The sequence below is a fragment of the Pan paniscus genome, chromosome 16 (genome assembly GCF_029289425.2).
Source record: "Pan paniscus chromosome 16, NHGRI_mPanPan1-v2.0_pri, whole genome shotgun sequence".
NCBI lineage: Eukaryota > Metazoa > Chordata > Mammalia > Primates > Hominidae > Pan > Pan paniscus.
This window is the reverse complement of record NC_073265.2, coordinates 33,239,345-33,245,987: the sequence shown is the minus strand read 5'-3', so window position 1 is coordinate 33,245,987 and position 6,643 is coordinate 33,239,345. Positions and strand designations below refer to the sequence as shown.

Genomic DNA, 6,643 nt, shown 5'->3' with positions numbered 1-6,643 from the left:
TCGCACCACTCTAGCTTGGGTGACAGAGCAAGACTCCGTCTCAAAAAAAAAAAAAAAAAAAGTAATAATAGAAATAAAGTGCCCAATAACTGTAATGTGCTGGAATCATCCCGAAACCCCCTGCAACCTGGTCCATGGAAAAATTGTCTTCCACAAAACTGGTCCCTGGTGCCAAAAAGGTTGAGGACCGCTGTTCTGTCTAGACCATTAAAACTTTCTCTATATCAGCAAGAAGGCTCTTTCACTTTACCATTCATGTGTTCACTGGAGTAGCACTTTGAATATCCATCAAGATCTTTTTCTTTGCATTCACAACTTGGCTAACTGGCACAAGATGCCTAGCTTTTGGCCTTTCAACATGTTTTTCTCATTAAGCTTAATCATTTCTAGGTTTTGATTTAAAGTTAGAGGCATGTGACTCTTCCTTTCACTTGAACACTTAGAGGCCGTTGTAGGGTTATTAATTGGCTTAATTTCCTCATATTGTGGTGTCTGGGGGAATAGGAAAGCCTGAAGAGAGGGAGGAAAATGGAGGAATACCCTGTCAGTGGAGCAGTTAGGACACACACATTTATTGGTTATGTTCACTGTCTTCTATGTGTGTGGTTCATGGCACCTCAAAACAATTGCAATAGTAACATCAAAGATCACTGATCACAGATTAACATAACATAATAATGAAAAAGTTTGAAATATTGCAAGAATTAACAAAATGCAACAGAGACACAAAATGAGCACATGCTGTTGGGAAAATGGTGCTGAAAGACTTGCTCAATGCAGGCTTGCTACAAATCTTGAATTTATTTAAAAAAAAAAAAACCCACAATATCTACAAAGCACAATAAAGTGAAGCACAGTAAAACCAGGTATGTCTGTATTTATTAAAAAAAAAAATCCCAAGTACTTTAACAGTACTTGCCTCCTTTTTGTCATATAGTTTATGATACTGAGAAAACATCTTTTCTGTGCCTTGGTGAATTGTCATCATACTCCCTTCTAAGTTTGGATGAGCTTCCAATATTTTACACTTTATGCTTTCAGTGTCATGAAATATCTGCAAGAGTTTCTTTGATGTGAAGTTTTTGCCAGCATCGCTTCCTCTGGGACATCTTCATACGTTTCGTCACAACCACTTTCCTCATTTACATTGATTAGTTTGCCTTCACTAAGTTCCTCTGGTGCATATCTAGAGCCCCTTAAATAGCAGCAATGTCAATAATCTCACAGTTAGCTATTTCTTCTATAACCCTATTTACATTCCTGTTACCACTTTTTGTTACTTTGCTGCATTTTCATCTTCGTTAGCCAGTTCCCTCTTTCAGTTATCATTTTTGGGTTTCATCATTGGAAGACAAGGAGGCAACCCCACTGCACACTTTGTTGTTTGTGCATTAACTGAATAACAGATGCACAGTGACTAGTTACCGACAGACTGTGAAAGAAGTGACGTGATTTGTCACTGATCGTGATACACATCTGTTATTTATGTTGTGAACTGAAGAGCTAGCAATCAAGTTTGTACTTCATGTAATTACTCACAGTTAATAAACCATGGCAACTGAAATTTCAACCCTGTTGTTTGGGGACTGACATTCTTTCATCTAAGAACCATGCAAAGTGAGGACAACCTCAGTCAATTCCTACATTCCTTCAGGCCCACTGCTAATTTTCTGATTCCTGGTCAGTTATCTACTCTGACATTCAGATCTTTTTCTGGTATATATGCCTTGCTAACTTCATCTTAGTGAAGTTTCTCTTTCTCCTCCAGGGGCAATACCTTTGATCTTTCCTCTCTGACATTTATGCTCTTGGCTTCTGACCATTCCTTCAATCTCTAAGTTTGTTTGAAATACTGATTTGCCCCGCTAGCTTGTGATCGTTTGCAAATTAAATAGACATTTCTCCATTCATTAATGTGAATACTTATCCCCACAGAATGTCAATTCCTGAATACCAGCACAGGTTCACCCAGCCAGCTTATCCTTATCCTTTGGTCATATGGTCCAGTCAGTTGTATAAGGGACTCTGTAAAGGTCCTGGGTGGGGCCTCAGAATCTATATATTTAAATGTTCTCCATATTATAGCCAAGTTTGATTTATAATATAAACCATGCTTTCCTGGTTCTTAGTAATCTTACTATAGACTAATAGAAGTTTAGATCTGACAAATATACTAGAGATTGTCTTGTCAAACCTACTCATTTTATAAGTGAGAGAACTAAGGTCCAGAGTTGCCAGATGACTTGCCCATGGCTTCCCAGTTACAAGCAGAGTAGGAACTAGAACTGATGGTTCCAAACGCCCAATCTTTCTTTTTTTTTTTTTTTTTTTGAGATGGAGTCTCACTCTGTTGCCCAGGCTGAAATGCAGTGGTCCGATCTCAGCTCACTGCAAGCTCTGCCTCCCAGGTTCACGCCATTCTTCTGCCCCAGCCTCCCAAGTAGCTGGGACTACAGGCACCTGCCACCACACCAGGCTAATTTTTTTGTATTTTTAATAGAGATGGGGTTTCACCATGTTAGCCGGGATGGTCTCGATCTCCTGACCTCGTGATCTGCCTGCCTTGGCCTCCCAAAGTGCTGAGATTACAGGCGTGAGCCACCGTGCCCGGCCTTGTTTTTTTTTTTTTTTTTCTAGACAGAGTTGTTCTGTCGCCCAGTTTGGGGTGCAATGGCGCGATCTCGGCTCACTGCAACCTCCACCTCCCAGATTCAAGCGATTCTCCCACCTCAGCCTCCCGAGTAGCTGGGATTACAGGTGTATGCCACCACGCCTGGCTAATTTTTATATTTTTGGTAGAGACAGGATTTCACCATGTTGGCCAGGCTAGTCTTGAACTCCTGACCTCAAGTGATCCACCCACCTTGGCCTCCCAAGGCATTGGGATTACAGGCGTGAGCCACTGCGACCACCCCAAACTCCCAGTCTTTCAACCTAATTTCCATCCTGTGGGATACAATCAAAGTCGTTCATCATCATCTTTTTCAAACTCACCTGTGGTAATTTTCTTTTTCTGTGTGAATCTGTGCAATAATATCTGAAGAGAGATGCTCAAGTAAGTTTCTCTGTAGTGAATGGGAAAGCAGTTGTGGCAAGGATTGTTGAGGTAGTAGGAGCTATAGAGGCCTGGAGCAGCTCTGGAGGAACCTTAATCCAGTCCTGCTCCAGTGCTTACCCTCTGCCTGCTCTGCGCCTGCCCACTGGTGCCTAAACTGCTGTCCACTGGGGGCTTAGGTATCTGTTTGACTTGTGCACACAGTGCTTGTTTCCGGAGGCAGTGTATAGAGGAGAAGATGGGGATGCGGGTTTGGGTAGGGGTTGAATATACTATTCTGTAAAGCTTTTTCTATTTCCATAAGATATTCTCACAACTGAAGACTCTGGCCTTCAGGTTTGCTGACAGAGTGAAATGAGTCTGTCTGTAATTCTGAGAGACGCACTAAGGAGTAGAGCATCATCCCTTTGATATGTTGTGTAAGTTCATGAAAAATGAATGGGGAATGTTGAATAGTATGTATAATAGCAACGTTAATGCTTACATACCCATTCTGGCTTGAAGAAAAACAAAAACAGAATTTTGCTACTTCCTAATCTCCCTGAGTTCACCTGTCACAGGCAACAGCAGTGTTTGAAATGCTAATGTGTCTTGTAGCCATTTTAAAGACTGAAGAGCTGCATAGTTCAGGGAAACTGAGATCAAGGGACTTCTTTATAAATTGTCCTTACATTTTCTCTAGCACTTGCTGCCTGGGACCCTGGCCTCTCACTAGGCCCCTGAAGATGAAAGAGCATTTCACAGTGACATGACATTTTAGAGCCAGAGGTGGAGATGGTGGATGGGGGGAGGACCTTAGTACTCTCCTGCTTCAATTCTGATTCCAAAATTTTTGTTTTCTCTGCTGAGACCCCAAGTGGTCAACGAACTTAGCTACAGTTGCACAGTTTGTTTAGGGCTAGATTTAGACTAGAGCTCAGGTTTCCTGATTCCCAGGTAAATGTGGTTTTGGCTGTATCATATTGTGCATAAAAGCATTGTCAGACTTCTTAAATGAAATACAAAATCCTGGGTGATTTGGCAGTTGTGAATCTTGCTGGCAGTAACAGACTTTTGGAGGAGATAGGACTGTATTTTTATAGCTGAGGAAACCAGATCAAGGAAACTAGTGTAAATAATGGTCCAAGGGCTGAAAAAAAAATCCTCACAGCCTCCCCATTATAACTTTTCAACTTAGGGTGCCAGAAAAGTCTCCGTTAATGATTTAAGTTAAGGTTTACACTGAAGGCTGGGACAAAAATGTATATAAAGCACCTAGTTTGCTTATGTATAGATACATTAGATCTCAGAGTAAAGAGAAGGGAAAGAGTATCTTTAAAAATTAGAAGATTGGGGCCAGGCATGGTGGCTGACACCTGTAATCCCAACACTTTGGGAGGCTGAGGCTGGTGGATCACTTGAGGTCAGGAGTTTGAGACCAGTCTGACCAACACAGTGAAACCCTATCTCTACTAAAAATACAAAAATTAGCCAGATGTGGTGGCACATGCCTGTAATCCCAGCTACTTAGGAGGCTGAGGCAGGAGAATCACTTGACCCCGGGAAGTGGAGGTTGCAGTGAGCCGAGATCACACCACTGTACTCCAGCCTGGGTGACAGAGTGAGATTCCATCTCAAAAAAAGATTGGAAAAAAGATACCTGGGGAAATTTAGTTTGCAAGTGACTACCTAGTTTTTTCTTTCCAACTGAAGGTTCACATTAGCATCAATAAATATTTTACAGCAAGTCTCATACCCTGATTTAAAAAAGATACCTTCTGTTCTTTGGAAACCATATCAGAGGTCTATTTTTAGGTAATTATTTTCATTTTCTATCTTTAGGAAAAAAAACTTTAAAAATACAGTTTATAAAGACCCAATGTGTTCTTTAAAAACTTCTTGGTAGGACTGCTAAAGTTCCATTTCTCCCCTAATGAAGTATAAAAATTGAATTCTTAATGCAGATGAAAGTGCCCTATTCTGGGGGAAAAATGCCACAAAGGACACTTCTTAGTAAGGAAGTGAGCACCAAGATTTAAGGCAGGAAAGGATAAGCTAACTCTACTGTTTTGTACAAATGCAGTTGAGTTTATGATCAGGACTGCCTTTATCTGTATAGCTGCTAACCCTCAAGCGTTAAAGTGAAAAAAAAAACACCAGCTGCCAGGCTTTGGGTTTTACAAAAAGAAGACCTGGACAACAAGAATCCTTTTACTGGATTGATTCCATTGATGTTTTGTCCTTGATGTCAAGAAGCACCTTGCTAGTAAAGGACTGCCTTTTAAAGTTCTTCTGATATCAGACAATGCCCCTGGCAACCCAGAACCCCATGAGTTCAACACCAAAGACATCGAAGTGGTCTACTTGCCCCGAAACACAACATCTCTAATTCAGCCTCTAGGTCAGGGAATCATAAGGACCTTTAAGGCTCATTTCACACAGAACTGTATGGAAGGATGTCAACCCTATGGACGAGAACCCCAATAGAGAGAACATCATGAAAGTCTGGAAGGATTACAGCATTGGAGATGCCATCATTATAGAAAAAGTCATGAAAGCCATCAAGCTCCAAGTAATAAATTCCTGCTGGAGAAAACTGTATCCAGATGTTGTACGTGACTTCACAGGATTTATGACAGAGCTAATCAAATAAATCATGAAAGAGATTGTAGATATGGCAGAAAAGTTGGGGAGAGGGTAGAGGTTTAAAGGTTTAAAACATGGATCTTGGAGAACTGCAAGAGTTAACAGACACCACACCTGAGAAATTCACAGAAGACAACTCGATGGAGATGAGTGCTTCTGAATCAGTGCTAGACAATGAGGAAGAAGATGTAGAAGAAGCAGTGCCAGAAAGCAAATTGACATGAGACCATCTAGCAGAAGGTTCCTAATTATTCAAGAATGCTTTTGACTTCTTTTATGATGTGGATCCTTCTATGATATGGGCACTGAAACTAAAGCAAAAGGTGGAAGAAGAATTGGTACCATATAGAAACATTTTTAGAGAAATGAAAAAGCAAAAAAATCAAAAATTACAATGTATTTCCATAAAGTTACACCAAGTGTGTTGGCTTCTCCTGCCTCTCCTTCCACCTCCTCTACCTCTTCCATCTCTGCTACTCCCAAGACAGTAAGATCAACCCCTTTTCCTCCTCCTCTTCAGCCTACTCAACATGAAGACAAGGATAAAGACCTTTATGATAATCCATTTACACTAAATGAATAGTAAATATATTTCCTCTTCCTTGTGGTTTTCTTAATAATTTTTTTTCTCTAATTTATTGTAAGAATACAGGATGTCACACATACAACATACAAAATATGTGTTAAGGCGAGGTGGTTCACGCCTGTAATCCCAGCACTTTGGGAGGCCAAGGTGGATGGATCACTTGAGGCCAGGAGGTTGAGACCAGCCTGGCCAACATGGTGAAACCCCAGCTACTTGGGAGGCTGAGGCATGAAGATCACTTGAACCCAGGAGACAGAGGCTGCAGTGAGTGACGATCACATCACTGCACTCCAGCCTGGGCAACAGAGTGAAATTCTGTCTCAGAATGTGTATGTGTGTGTGTTTGTGTGTCTGTGTTAAATTGACTATGTTATCAG

General features: G+C 41.0%; 1 protein-coding gene across 9 annotated transcripts in view; it reads left to right on the top strand.

Moving 5' to 3' along the window:
- The window catches only part of FRMD5 (FERM domain containing 5), a 417,439-nt gene that overhangs the window by 293,949 nt on the left and 116,847 nt on the right, over window positions 1-6,643 (top strand). The gene's annotated exons all lie outside the window — the stretch shown is intronic.